Source organism: Tupaia chinensis, unplaced genomic scaffold (genome assembly GCF_000334495.1).
Source record: "Tupaia chinensis unplaced genomic scaffold, TupChi_1.0 Scaffold000078_1, whole genome shotgun sequence".
In the NCBI taxonomy this organism is placed as follows: Eukaryota; Metazoa; Chordata; class Mammalia; order Scandentia; family Tupaiidae; genus Tupaia; species Tupaia belangeri.
The window spans coordinates 9,769,645-9,785,436 of NW_006159539.1; positions in this window are offsets into that span (position 1 = coordinate 9,769,645).

Genomic DNA, 15,792 nt, shown 5'->3' on the forward strand with positions numbered 1-15,792 from the left:
AAACCTGAAAAAAAATACCAAATTCAAAACATTTCTGATCCCAAGGATTCTGGATAAAGAATACTTAACCTGTATGCACTTTAGTAAGAAATATGGTGCTTAAGACTCTTAGGGACCCTTAGGAGGGACAGAGAGGGATTTGGGCAACACTCAATAGATAGAGAGGGATTTGGGAAAGACTCCATAAATACTAGCAGTGTCCCAACAGGGGACCTGCAGGGGAGGAAGTGAGTCCTGCACACAGCGTGCGAATCAAGGGGAGAGACACAGAAGGGTCTGGACAGCTTAGCCAGTGAGATCCTTGCTCCCGAGTGTGTGGCTGTACTTCTTCCCCACCAAGTGCATACAGGGTAAGTATTCTTTATCCAGAATGCTTGGGATCAAAAATGTCCCAGATTTTGTATTTTTTTTTCAAGTTTTGAAATAGTTGTATAATGAGGTATTTTGAGGATGAGACCCAAGCCTAAATACCCCCAAGAGAAACTCAGCAGCCCAAGGTGAGATAGGCTGCAAAGTTGGATGGGGAGAGCTTCAAGGACCTTCAGCTGCACTGGCATTGTTTGCCATTTGGTGCACACGAGCTCTGTGAGGGCAGAGACCCGTGTGACGTCACCTCAGTCTCCCTCCCTCGGCCCGCTGCTCGTGGGTACCCGCTCATATGTCCAGTGACCCAGTGCTACAAAACACAACCACGAGATCTTTATCCACTGACCAACCCTGGCTGTCACACCTGACCCCTCGATCTACTTTACAAAGACAGGGCAGTGCCTTCTCTCTGAGTTAGAGAGAACAGCAAGGTATTCTGTTTATCTTTTATAATAGCTCAGGGCTATGATGGGAGATGTGGGAAAACAGATCCTCAACTTCATATTTTAGTCCAGACAGATCATCTGCAAGTTCTCCACAGAATTCCGTTCTCCCTCCACCTCCCAGTTACCCAGATCGGGGAGCTGACCCTCTGATTCAATGGCAGGTGTAGAAAGCCCTAGTTATTGTTGGTAATATTTCTAAAGCGCTTAAAGGTCACCTGGGATTAAGACAGGTGCCGCCTGCCTGCAAGGTAGCGTGCTGCTATTTTAATTATGAAAGACACAATGAATAAAGGGAAGCCCCTGGAAAGAAAAGAAGAAAATCCCAGCGACAGCCCAACAGGTGAATAGGCTTTGGCTGGAGCCTGGGGCTCGGGCTCAGGCATCCTAGGGCCCTTGATCAAAGAGGAAGACTGGGCAGTGTGAGAAACCGTGCAGTTCTCATCTCCTTGACAGTGGGATTTTACTGACCCATTCCCCTCGCTCCTTCCTTCCTGCAGTACCGAGCAGCGGCTGCCTTGAAGAGGATGGAGACTGGAGATAAGTACGCACATCTATTTACCTCTTAGGCTCTGGAGCAAAATATGTTTATGGATATGAAATCTCACCCAAGTCCTGCTTGGAAAGAGGCAGTGATGCGTGCCATGGTGGGGCACCTGCGTGCTCTCACTGGTGCCATTCGAGGTGATGCGTGTGCCTGTGAACAGACAGAAGGTGTTCATTTCTGCGAATTCACAGCAGCTCCGAGGCTGCAGTTCCTTGGGAGGAGACGGTGCTGTTAGGCTCTATAATTTTTCGATTTTGTAGCACACGCAATGTCTCAGAAGAGGGATCTGTCTTTTCTAACAACCATCATTTTTATATAAAATGGAAGGTATTCACATTATGTCTTCATCTTCTGTATCTCGACTAGTAACAATATCAGAACTACTCCCTCCTGACAACTATATTCATTTCTCATTAAAGATATTTCATGTTTTATTCAGGAATTTAAATGAAGCTATCAGAGCCCAGAATGGCATCCGTTTGGTATAATTGTATCTCACTGATGCCAGCCCCAAGAGTTCTAATTAATATATATTTAGCTCCCTGACTGTCTTTAGACCAAACGGTTGAGTGTAGAAGATGGGGGGGAAAAATGTGGGGTGGGTAGAGGAAAAAAAAAAAAAAGAAAAGAAAAGAAAAAGAAACACTGATATTTGAACAGGAAACTCTTTTTTAAAAGAAGGAATTTTTTGCAGTTGTGCATTTCAAACACTTTGCTCCTAAATGCATGTCAGAAATTACTTTCAGGCTACTGAGTGCTTTATGAAAAATGTACTGCAAAATGGTAATTATTTGTATTGATCACACATTCAAGTTATTAATGTTTTAATCTCCTTTCTTTTCCTCCTGCCCCCCCCCATGAAAATGCTCATGCCCAGGGAATTATGTACATTCACAATCCTCCTTTGGCTTGCTCTTCCTTCTCCTTTCTCTGCCCTTTTTTTTTTCCCATCCAACCTCACACTATTAAAAAGTGATATTGTTCTTCTTCACCGACGTGAAAATGACTGGAGCCATCTTGGGATTACTTGGCCTCCCTAAACCCATAATATGAAAAGAAGCTAATTGGGTACCAACCTCATTCCTTATGGGGTTTACCATTCCCCTTAATTCCCTCCAACCACATCCCCATTCTCACTTGCAGGAAATGAGTTTGGGGACATTTCTTGTGCTGGCCGAACATTGGAATTCATAGCACTGAGTTCGCTTGGAAGCCTCAATTCACTTCAGTTCCTGGGATGCTCTGGGGCTGTGGTTTATAAATCACTCCTGAGGTGCACTGTGCACGGAGATCAAGACCCCTGCGAGCTCCAGTCATATTGAATTGCACCGGGCAACGGGGCATCCTAAAGAGTGTACAGTAAGGCAAAACAAAGGCCTTGTAAATAGGACAATTCAACTGACACTTAGAACATTTACAAGGCACTTCTGGATAGAGTGAGGATGCTATTTTCCCTGTTGCTCATCTTAGTCTCATACACCGACTGTTGAGGGTGACTCTTCAATAGGACATAAATTAGGATTTTTGAAAGAGCCTATCCCTGAACTTGCGTTACTATGTAAACTACTGGTAGGGGTTGTTCTGTGGTTTATTAGCATGCTATAAACATATCATGAGAATGGTTCACACTACACATCTCGTGCCAATCCCTGGATCTCTGCAGTGAGGATGTCATTGCCATTTCTCCTCATTGATAAGGGAGCAGTGGGCAGCTCTTTCATTTAGTGAGTGTGTGATATGGCCAAGGCCAGTAACTTGGTCCCTGTGAGCAAATATCCTCATCTGTGCCAAAAAGGGTATAAATATATGTTTGCTTCACTAGATGTTATTAGACTTGATGTGATCATAACAAAAAGACTAGCTTGGTATACTGCATGGCCATCAAGCCTACACATGGTGCTCAGTGCTATACATCCATTTTCACATTTAGTAACAAGAAATATATTGTAAATTGAGACCAGCAGATGATGTCAAGTACATGCCACTGGACTCCCATGTACTCAACCACAGTTTGAGTGCCGGACCTGGCAACTTAAAACTCATGCTGGGCACATGTGCGTGCATGCCCAAGATCCTGAGAGGAGAATGGAGAAGGGACTGTAACATGGCCATATCCCCTGCCGGGGTGATTTCTCATGTTCTGTCTGTCTCTTTGGCTAGAGCACGTGCCCTGTAGCAAATAATCTCCCTAAAAAGGAGAAAAGAATATGTTGTAAATTGGCAAAAAAAAAAAAAAAGTATGTTCCTATACTAATGTGGGTAATAGTTTAAAAGTTTGCTTTTAACCAGATGAATACTTTTCCCCTGAAAATCAGATTGAGTATTTTGTGAGAATAAGGACTTAGAAAAGATTTCTATTGGAAGGTAGGCCTGGCCTATTTCCCTCTCCATCCAACGTTGCAACTTTCTAAGTGGAAGCAATCCTCCCAAAGCGGGGGTTGGGGAGTGCACAAGAGTGCTTGAGCACTCATGCTCAGTTGATTTCCAGATACATTAGCCCAGTCTTATTGACCACCATGTCCATTTGACCAGGCTCCGAGGGGTTTTTATTATCTGAAACGCCTCACTGCCTGGGCACGATGACAGGTGTGTGCAGAGAAGAACAATAGCCAGAAACAGATGCATGGAATATTCACTAATATGTCAGCAACTATGATGCATTTCAGCACTGTCCATCCTTATCCAAAAAAAAAAAAAAAAAGGAAAAGAGCATTTCTTTCCATGAGACCAATTTCCATGCCAAAATGAGCATCTGTCTAGCTTTTGTGTTTGGTATAAACAGGACTCACACACACTCAAAAATAATGTCAAAAGTTCAAAGGGGGGAGAGTTGAGAATTCTCACATGGGCAAATAAATGAGGTCTGTGGATTGGCTGGCCTTCACTCGGCTTTCCATGAAGTGTCTCCTTGGGACCAGGGTGATGTGTAGCTTTGATTCTCTGCCCTTGTTCTTCCATAACCTGGTTTGGAATGTAGCCCAGTCCTAAGAGATTGGGGGTCACTCTGGCTTGATAGTGTAAGGTCAGAAAATGGAATGAAGCTCGGATATCTCAATTGAGATTTGAGTGTATAAAAGTATAAATCAAAAAAGCAAAATCCTTGAAGGGACACCTTGCAGCTGTCGCTACAAATGAAAGGTTTCAAAATAAGTAGATACAAGAAACACCGTAGCTAGTGCAACGAATAATTCCCCTCTAGTGCTACTTGAAAAATACAAGAGTACAACGGAACATCGAAAGTAAGGAATACGCATTCTTCCAAGCAAAGATGTTGGCCTGAATTCCTCAATATATTTTGTATCATTTCAGAGACACTATTTAGGATGTTTCCAAAAAATAAATTCCCTCCTTCACATGATTCTGTGCAGGATGCAAATTAGAAATTGTACCCAGTGACCTAAGGACATAACAAGGTTTGTAGGATTATGGAATCTTTGCTTTTGAAAAATCTGCATAATCCCAAAGAGGAGTCATTCATTCAGAAAAGGAAAAAAAATGTAGGTAGGTTTTGTCTGCCTCTACTCTTAAATGCCACTGTCTCATTTGGCTGTAGGATATTCATGATTTTATGTTTATTTAAACAGACATCTCTCTAGTTTATGGGCAAATTCCAGAATAGAACTGCACGTTGCTTGAAGTGCAATTCTTACGGGCAAACACCTGATCCCCCTTTAATAAAAGATAAAAGGAAAACGATCCCCTTGCCATTCAAAGACCTTACAGTGCCCTGCTCAGAGATACAACCTGGTTGCATGACCTTTCTTAACCAGGGCAAACGTCCTATGTACTGAACTCCAGGTAGAGTGATTATAAAGGACTCTTCCAGCTGCCACTTAAAATCTACTGTAGCAGAACTTGTTTGAATCCAGGAGTGCTCTAAGATTATGATTACAAAGCAAGTCGTAGGCACTGCACAGGTACATGTGACAGTTGAACAGCAATTCTAAACACCTATGTTGAAGTCACTCTTCTCTAAAATATTTTCAAGGCAAAGTTTTCTAAGAACCCTGCTTTAAAGCTGTGATTTTTTTTTTCCACCATGGACAAAGAAAGGTCATTTCATTTTCAGTACTCTTCCCCCTTCAAATGTTTCCTTTTTCAAGTTATTTTTCTTCATTTGGGAGAAGACAGTGTATTATAGTTATACAATTGTATTTATATACTTACCAGCTAAGTGAACATTTTCCAAAGTATTTTCTATGGGCTACAGACCTCAAAGAATGTCCATACATTTTAGGAGCAGAAAGAGATTCTGGTCTAAAAAATGTAAAGGATGTTGAATTAAACTAGACTGGGTGTGGTGGCACCTGCCCAATGGCAAAAACTACTGGAGGTTGGAGGACTGTGGCATTGAGTCTCTCTCTCTCTGGAACCATCAGATGGCTTAATGGTTACATCACTGGACTCCCACATAGTCGACTGGGGTTCCAGTCCGGGACCCGACAGCTTAAACTCATGCCAGGCACATGTGCATGCATGCCCAAAATCCCTAGAGGAGAATGGAGAAGGGACTGCAGTGTGACCAACCCCCTTAGTGTGTGTGTGGGAGTGATTTCTTGCTTTCTGTCTCTGTCTTTCTGGCAAGTGCTCGTACCCTATAGCAAAAACCTGTCTCAAAAACAAGACAAAACAAAAAACTAGTCTAAGTTGTACTAAATGCAGAACTTCTTGGAACATTTATTATGCAAAGTAGCACGTGATTTCCATGCACTTATGCTGTTATGCTGTTTATTCTTTTCTTTTTTAATCCACGAGTGTCTTTTTTCTGAAACCATCTCTACTGGTCTTATGATCCAATGAACTTTCTTTAGGAAATGCTGAGCTGGGTACAATGGCACATGTTTTCAGCTACTGGAAGAAGAAAAATGCTATTTTGTTTTTAAAGATGGCTAAAGGCAAGAGCCATCTTAAAAATGACACTGGATTTTAAATTAGCTTAATTCTAGCTAAACAAAACTGAGAGTGAAGAAAAAAGAAAAACACTGCAGACTGTTATACACTTGAAATGGAAAAGAGTAAGAAGAAAGGCTTTATACATGTTAAGTAACCTCTTCAGTAGACACCTACATATAACTTCAGAAACCATTTAAAATGTGACAAAGAAAAGAAAACCTGATCAAATGACTGTCCAAATAATTATAGTTTATTCTTCAACTTTTTCTCATTGAAATCACACTGTCAGTTGAGTAGTCATCTTGACACAACTAATTATTGCTATCCAAGGAAAAGGAAAAAAAAAAAGCTAAAAAATGTAGTTTAACTAATTCTCACCATCATAAGCAATCATGAGAAAAAGGGGAGGGTGGAGATTGGAAGTTTACATCTCTCCCTCCTTGGGCCTCTGGTTATGGCTCTCCTACACGGGATCCCATGGGGCCTTCTTGTCTCTGTCCTCTTCCCCTCTATCCTCTCCTGCCAGTTTTTACCTGCCATGTTGGCCCATAGTTTTAGCCTTTTACCTCTTCAAAGAGAACCCATATGGGTAAAGTAGATCCAGAAAGGCACCTTAACTGTAGTCGAGGGTCTTAGGTAGTGTGGACCTTGCCCAGCCCAGCCTCCAGGACTGGGCCTTTGACCTTGAGGCAGACCCTCTATCTCCCCTGGCTCCATTTTTTTTTCCACTGTAAGATGACTCTGTTGGACCAGATGGCATTTAGAGTTCTTTAGTGCCCTAATGACATGCAGACCTACTTTTTTTTTTTTTTTTTTTTGATTTTCACCCATAGTCTCCTACAGAATAAGCAAAGCAGGGAAGCTTACAACCTTGAAGTAATGTCAGAATTATCAAGAACTGGCTAACTGTGGTTATTCTTGCCCTTCAAAGATGTAGCACTTATTTAAGGTGGGGGAGAGTGAGAAAAACTTCCTGAACATGTGCGTTCTTGCTTTCTGATCATTGTCCAGAAGCCGAAATAAACTTATATTTTGGGGCTTTATCCCATGTTTAACTCCAAAACAACCTTCTTGTACTGATCATTCTCATGACTATAATTGAACAATCAACTTGTATATATTCCTGGGTCTCTTGGCCTCAGAGTTGCCAAGGGAACCGGTCTTTTCACCACTGTCTTTCCAAAGGAAAGGGAATTGCACGCCGTGCAAAGCTCATATCCAGGAGACAGGTATTAAATCGTGCTTGATATGGAAACACTTGGCTCGGATCATCACTTTCCTCCACAGTTATTTCTTAAACACACCCTCATTCACATGTAACCCCAAATCATGGAAAATGAAAACACCTCATCGAGAATAACGTTGCCTAAATATTTCAACACAAGCACTGTTTGCTTTTGCCTGCATTCAGGGCTGCTTCCCCATCCTAGCTGGTTACGAGATCTTTCCAGGGAACGTGTTTCAGGGGATGAGAAGGAGGCCAGTGGCTGCTGATGTTAAAAGGACATGGCATCTGCACTAGGCCGGAGAGGGGAGCTGGTTGCACAAATTAAAGTCAAACACATCACAGCCCGATTAGCAAACATGAACTTGAGTGTGTTGTCTAGGCTTTTTTTTCCCCTCCCCGCCCATCAAGCAATAGTGAGGCAATTAAGAGGGAAAAAAAAATACACACACACACACACACACACACCAAAAATAATAATAAAAAAAAATGACAACTCCATTAGTTTTCTATAATCATTTGTCTTCACCTTCCCTAGTCCTGGTTTCTTCTATTTTTCTTAGAATACAAATTACAATGGAATATTAGGCTAAAAAATATAAATATAGGTAGCTATTTAATATGCCTCTGATATGTTCTGGCCAACAGAAATCTTCATCCAAATGTAACTTGAAAACCTAAACCCACTGGAGAAAAAAAAAAAAAAAGCATGTATATTGTATTGGAAAAAAGTTAGTTCTCTCACTGCCAAAAAATTAGAAAAATCATATGTTGGGTTTTTTAAAAGACAGATTTAGAATTCGATAGAGCCACCTTTTCATGTACTAAAGGATTTCTCTCAATGAGTGAGTTCACCCATGAAGAGCTTTAATTACTTGATATTTTAAAAGAATTCTTCATTATATTAAGAGAGGGAGAAGAGAAAAACAGAGTTGAGGGGGAGACATTTGTGTGGGAAAAGCCTAAAGCAGTGTGTGGGAGGCAGAGAGCTTCAAATGTAACATCTTTAATGAACACAACTTTCATTCCCACAGGGTGGAGATGTTTGTGGAATCTTTCATGGCCTGTTCTCAGGAAAGGTGGGACAGTACCATAAGGTAGCAGGGCCGAAGAACAAGCCCGGTACAATTCTTTTTGTTATTTTATTTTCCCCTCATGTTAATGTGTCTCAGAGAATACCAAGGGAAGGGCTTTTAGGCCTAGTAGGAAGAGTGCAGAGCAGTGACATCAGAAAAAGAGGAGCTGAAGAGGCTTCCTGCACTCCTTCCGGTCTGAGATTTCCTTTGTTCCTCTAATCTGAAAACAGCTGTTTCCTCTGGAATCACAAACCCCAGCTGGTGGAGTCTCTACCTCCTGGGTCTTGCTGCACAGGACACACATCAACTCTGAATGTGGATGTGAATCTTTTTCCCATTCTCCTCCCTCTTCCCACCAGCACCTACCCTCCCTGGTGCTGTGCTCACTTTGACCTTCATGGTAGGACAGTTAGGAAAAATAAAATAAAATAAAATAAAAAAGGACCCAAGCATTTCAGATTCAGACCTTCAAATGGTGAAATACATCCTTGAAAATATTGAGTTCTTGGGAAAGTCATGATGCATTTTTTTTTCTTTTCTTTTTTTAGCGGTTTTGGCCAGAGTGAGAGAGAATGCGAGAAATCAATTCCCAGGGGGTGCAGCCACACGGCAATCCCTTCTCCTCCATTCCCCCCCTGGGATCTTGGGTATGCACACACTCGTGCCCAGCATGATTTTCAAGCTACCAGATCTGGGACTCAAGCCATGGTCAGCCAAGTGGGAGTCCAATGACGTAACCACTACACTATTTGCTGGTCCCCCTGATGCATTTTTGCATAGAAACAATATATCATGACTTTCCTGATGACCTAAGAGTTAGAATCTCAGGTATCTGGTATGAAAATATATCTCTGGAAACCGAAACCTCTTTTGTGAGACAGAAATTGGTGGCCAGTGTCACTGTTCTAGCTTGCTTATAAAAATTAGTATCTTTGAGCCAGCTGGTGGTGTGGTGATGAAAGAGGTTAGATTCTATGTGGCTGGCCATGGTTCAAGTCCTAGACCCAGTGGCTTGAGAAACGACACCAGGCACATGTACATACATGACCCAAATCTGGAAAAGAGAAAAGGAGAAGGCATTATGAAGTGACACGCCCCATCGAGGGGGTGCTTTCTTGCTTTGCCTGTGTCTCTTTCTCTGTCTCTCTCTGGTGAAGGTATATGGTCTGTGGTAAAATTAAAAAAAAAAAAATTCAGCACCAGAGGCAGTGTGGAAGGAGGGTGGGAAATGGTGGAGGGTGGGGAATGGCAGAGAGTTAGAGGGAGCAAATCAAGAGGAAAAAAGAAAGAAGCAAAACAGTTAAGATATTCAAAATGAAAAAATTATCTGTTGACGATAATAGGTATGATACTATCTTTGACTGGGCCAATATTCAATGTATTCTGGATGGAAAATTCATTTTGTATGCTATAATGATACACAGTGAATGAATGTATAAAAACATCAGTACCTTAAACATACAATTGTGTATTAGCTACTCTTTGGCAGAAACTGGGATATAACCTGATGTAGTAGATGCATTGAACTGTAAATGGCAGTCTTTTCTTATATTTACAGTTTTATTAACTGAAACCTACATTGAGATCTTTGGGATAAAAAAAATTAGGGAAAGGCATGGTTCTATGCATGGAAGAATTTATTTACAAATTTGGAAGGAAAGGCATCTAGAAAAGAAGTAGAGAAATGCAAAGTCATATTCAAATCATTATGAAATAATGGAAGAGTTTATTTATCATATGCCTTCATGTGTGATAAAGGGTAATATGAAATGAAGGGTTCAAGTGTTGGGGGGACCAGCCAATGGCTTAATGGCTACTTCGCCATACTCACACAAGGCCGACTGTGGTTCAAATCCCAGATCCAGCAGCTGGAAACTCATGCCAGACATGTGTATGTGCATGTCCAAAATCCCAAAAGGAGGAGAATGAAGGAGAAGAGACTGTGGTATGGCCATCCCCCCCCAGGGGGTGATTTCTCTCTTTCAGTCTCTCTGTCTCTTAGGCGAGTGCCCATGCCCTATAGCAAAAATCTCTTTCTAAAAAACAAAACAAAACAAAACAAAAAACAAAAAACAAGAGATCAAGTGTCTCCATGTTGGGAAACGGATGGTGGGTATGAATCAAGGAAGTTCCATGGGTGGAGGTGTCTTAGTCATGATTGTCCTGAGAGACAGAATCAATAGAAGATGTGGATGGATGGACAGACATGATAGAAAGAAAGATAGAAAGATGAAAGAAAGAAAGACAGACAGACAAAGAGAAAGAGAGAGAGAAAGAAAGAAAACAGATTTATTATAGGAATTAGCTCGTATGGTTTGGGAGGCCAAGAGGTCCTATGATCTGCCATCTACAAGTCAGGGAACCAGGAAATTCAGTTCAATTAATTCAGTCGAATTCCAAGGGCCTGAGAATCAAGGGGTAGATGGTTTAAATGGTGGTATGAGTGTGAAAGCTGGGGGAGGAGGAGTGCTGATGTCTAAGGGCAGGAGAAGGTGGGTGTCTCAGCTCAAGCAGAGAGCTCGGCTTCTCCTTTCCTCCTCTGTTTCCTTGTATTCAGGCCTTCAGTGGATCGGATGATGCTCACCATGTTGGATGGGAGTGGGAACTGCTTTGCTCATATTGCCAATTAAAATACTGATCTTTTCCAGAAATACCCTCACAGACACACCAAGAAATAATGATTTACTGGCTAGTTGAGCATCCTTTGTCAAATTGACACATAAAATTAACCATGACAGGGACCAGCTTGGTGGTGCAGGGGTAATGCGCTGCAAAGGCGCTGCAGGATGCACACGGAAGATCAATGACTTGGTTGCCTTGTCAACACGTAAATGCTGGGCGTGAGTGCCTGTCATCCCGGCTGGTGGGGAAGGCTGGGAGCAAGCATGAGACCCTGTTGAGGGTACTTCTCTTTTTCTCTCTCACTCTCATGTAAGAAAGAAATAAACCTGGGACCAGCAGATGGAAAAGCGGTTGCGTTGCTGGACTCGTACATGGTTCATCATGGTTCAAGTCCTGGACCCAGTAACTTGAAAATCACACCAGGCATATGTGTGTATGTGTCCAAGATCCTGGGAGGAGGATGGAGGAGAAGGGATTGGGGTGTGGCCATCCCAATTTCTCACTTTCCCTCCCTCCCTGTCTCTCCAGTGAGTGCACACACTCTAAGGCAAAAAATCTCTCTTAAAAAAATGAAAGAAAAAGAAAGAAATCTGGGACCAGGAGGTGGTGTGGTGGTTAAGACACTGGACATTCCCACATGACCAACCACAGTTCAAGTCCCAGACCTGGTTCCTCACTTTCTCTCTCTCTCTCTTTCTGTGTGTGTGTGTGTGTCTTGCTCTGGTCAAATTAAAATAAAATTACATAAATTAATGAATAAATAAAATTAAATAAGTAATTATTAAAACAAAAGAAAAAGAAAGAAACCTGAGAAACAAAATTCACCACCTCAAGAAGTGTCCTGTGTGAACGAGGTAGGAAGAAAGCCAAGATGATGGAAGGTGGCTTAAGTAAGGGAGACAGAGAGGGACACATGTGGCTTAGACTTTGGATAGACATTGGCGGTCATATAGGCAGCTGTCTCATTAACCAAAGGGTGCAGTGAAGACCAGAGAAGGACACACCATGCTCCAAGCAACAGAGGACCCAGGAGCAGGCAGGGCTTCAGGAGGATTAGCGCCTTGTATCTCCTCCATGACACCACCCTCTCTGATGTCCCCCTTTCTGAAGTATGGGTGGATCATTCTTGTGCAGTGGGATGCTTAAGAACTTGTACCAACAGGGCAGGAGAGAGGATGCTTTAGATCTTAGCTCTACTATGCCTCAGCCTAGGGATCTTAGTGAAGTCTTTCTAAACTCTAAGAGCTTCAGATTTCCCATTGATAAACTGGAAATCAACTGCATCTACCTCCTTGAGCCATGCTGAAATTTAATCAAGTGTGTAAGTTAATAGCTGCATGAACACAGCTCCATAAATGTTTGCTTAATTCTAATACTGTTAGTAATTATTAGTATTTTTGAGAAGGATATACTTAGGTTGGTAGAAGATTGACTTACCTAGGGTTATTAAAGAGACCTTCAAAAAGTTTAGAGGGACCAGCAGTTAGTGTAATGGCTAACTGAACTCCCATGTAGCCACTCACACCGGGTGCATGTGCGTGCATGCCCAAGATCTTGAGAGGAGAATGGAGGAGAAGGGATCATTGGTGTGGCCATCCCCCCCTGGGGGGTGATTTCTTGGAGGAGTCCGACCCGGTGAGGCCCCAGGATCTGTCTGAGCCCCCCGACCTTTGAGCTCCGCTTTCGGTTGGATTAACACGTTGGCAAGGCCGCTGTTGTGAACCCCCCGACCTTGGAACAAAGCTTGGGTCAGTTAGCATGTCAGTAAGGCTGCCTGCTATTTGCTCTAGAGAATTGAGGCAGCCTCACTGGGAAGCGACCCCCCTTTGACTCTCCAATTTACTACTATGAAAGAATTGCATAGCTCTCCTATACATCCTAAGTATATGATAAAATTTTTCAGGAAGTCCTCGACCGCTCCCTTTTGCTCTGATTACTTACTATTAATTACAATGCTTTATTTCCATGGTCACAATAGAGGGTGGGCTGAAGTTCTTTTTAGGCAGAAGTAATCTTGACTTTTGGAAGGCCCTTAAATTTTTTCTTTTTTTATGTAAAATAGAATTAGGCCAAAACTGGCTCAGGACACTTTTGCCCTCTCTAAGTGAAATAGATAAATGTATTAGGACTCCTCAAATTAAGTTTTAGATTCCTACAAAACTGTGTATAAGTACCATTCTTTATTAAGATCTATAAAAACTAATATTTATTCTTGAAATTTTCTTTTCTCAGCACTATTCTCAGTAATCAGAAGATGGCTGCTGCACCGCATTAGCTGATAATTATCTCTGCTTACCGAAACCGTTTTCCCAAAACTGCATTCCATGGAGACCCACCTACAATTGAGGAACTGCACTAGACCCACCCTTAATCCACCCCTGAATAGGAACTGCACTAGACCCACCTTTAATCCACCCCTGAATAGAATCTATGTTTTATTGTTAAAAGACTTTATGAGCTGATAATTGAAACACGTAGCCCCTCTCCCATTTACTTGTATGTAACACATTTTCAATAAAAACGCACGATAATTCCTAGCAGTCGTCACTCCTTAGAGAGCGATCTCTGAGGGGTGTCCGGCATAGGACGTGCATAAAAGGCATCGAGGCCTCTGTCTTCTGTTCACCTTCGCCGCCTTCGTCGAGATAACCCACCCACGCCGAGGCTAGACCCCGGCAATTTCTCGCTTTCTATCTCTCTGTCTCTCTTTGTCTTTCTGGCGATTTTATGCACCCTACAGCAAAAACCTCTCCAAAAAATAAATAGATAAAAAAATAAAAAGTTCACAGAAAAATGGAATCAAGGTACAAGTTTTTTGGTGCAAAAATAATTTAAAATCCATGCACAGCTTTTTAATTCTTTTTCCTTAGAGATTTTTGCCATAGGGTGCATGTGCTCGCTGGAGAAAGAGAGAAAATGAGAGATCACCCTCCTCCCCACCCCCCACAGAAGGATGGCCACACTATAATCCCTTCTCCTCCATTCTCATCCCAGGATTTTGAGCATGTACACATATGTACCTGGCAAGAGTTTCAAGCTGCCAGGTCCAGGACTCAAACTGTGGTCAACCATGTGGGATTCCAGTGCCTTAACCACTACGTCATCCACTAATCCCTATTTATTTATTTATTTATTTATTTATTTATTTATTTATTTATTTATTTGCTATAGGGCACATGCACTCACCAGAAAGACAGAGAGACAGAGACAGAAAGCAAGAAATCACTCCCTGGGGGGATGGCCACACCGCAATCCCTTCTCCTCCATTCTCCTCTTGGGATCCTGGGCATGCATGCACACGTGCCTGGCATGAGTTTAAGGCATCGGGTCTGGAACTCAAACCATGGTCGACTACATGGAATTCCAGCAACATAGCCATTATACCAACTGCTGGTCCCTAGCCCCCAGTTTTTAAATAGTATATATTTTCCATGAGCTTTTCAGAGATCCCTTGTATGTTCTCTGATAAAATGCAAGAAAATGAAGCAGGTAAAGACGATAATGCTTAATACAAATAAGAATACTTTATACTTTGCTTTGTTTTGTAAAATGCTCTCTTTAAATGCTAGTTTTCTTAACCACTTTTAAACCATTTCTAATACCTTGTGAATAATTGATGTTTATATACATTTGTTAAATTTACTGAATCATTGCATAACCAGAGGTGGTCATTAAGGGAATGGATGGTTGAGTGTGGATGACTGCCTGACACTGTGTTCTCTGTGCCATGCAGGAGCTGGGAAACCCTGGACAAAGTACATAACCTCTCTGAGCCTATTTCCTTATTTGGAACATAGAAATGAGGTTGTAGACACTGGTGAGTAAATTAATAGGCATAAACATCTCTGAAACATGGGTGTCAGGTAATCTGACTAATAATCTTTTACTATTAAATGATAAGCATAAATAGTCAGTTATACTAATACATTCAGTAGAGTGTTTTTGTGTGGTCAAAGCATGACTAACTGATTTATCAAGTTTCAGATTGCTATTTCTTTCTGTTCATACTGAGGAAAACGATAACATTCATCCTTCATATCTATATCTCCCTAGGTACTGGTAGTGCTAATCACAGTGACATACTCAGGGATCAGGGTGATATAATTAACCTTGGAGAGGTTGAAAGGAAATCCCAAGTTTGTAAGGAGAGCACAATGCAGAGAGCCTGTAACTGTGTTTGTAGTTGAATTATATTAATTTTCATACTTTCGGTACCTGTTGTGGTTGATAGGGGGATTTCGGGTCAGCCCTCAGAAAGCGAAATACGAAGGGGCTGATTCTTTGGCAAAACACTGATGAGACATCCACCTGAACCTGTGGTTCTCAAAGTGTCATTCTCGGACCAGCAGCACCCGCATCACCTGGGAGCTTATTAGAAATGCGAGTTTTCAGGCCCGCCCCAGACCTGCTGCATCAGAAACTCTAGGATGGGGTCCAGCAGTCTGCTTTAACAAGCCCTCCCAGGGATTCTACTGCCCGCTCAATCTGAGGACCACTACAATAAATCAATACAAATATCAGAGCTGACATAAATCAAGCATTAAACCCAGTTATTAGAATGGCTGCTCGGCACAATGGCGGACACGCGCACATTCGCCCTCCTCCACTCTGTCTCCTAGT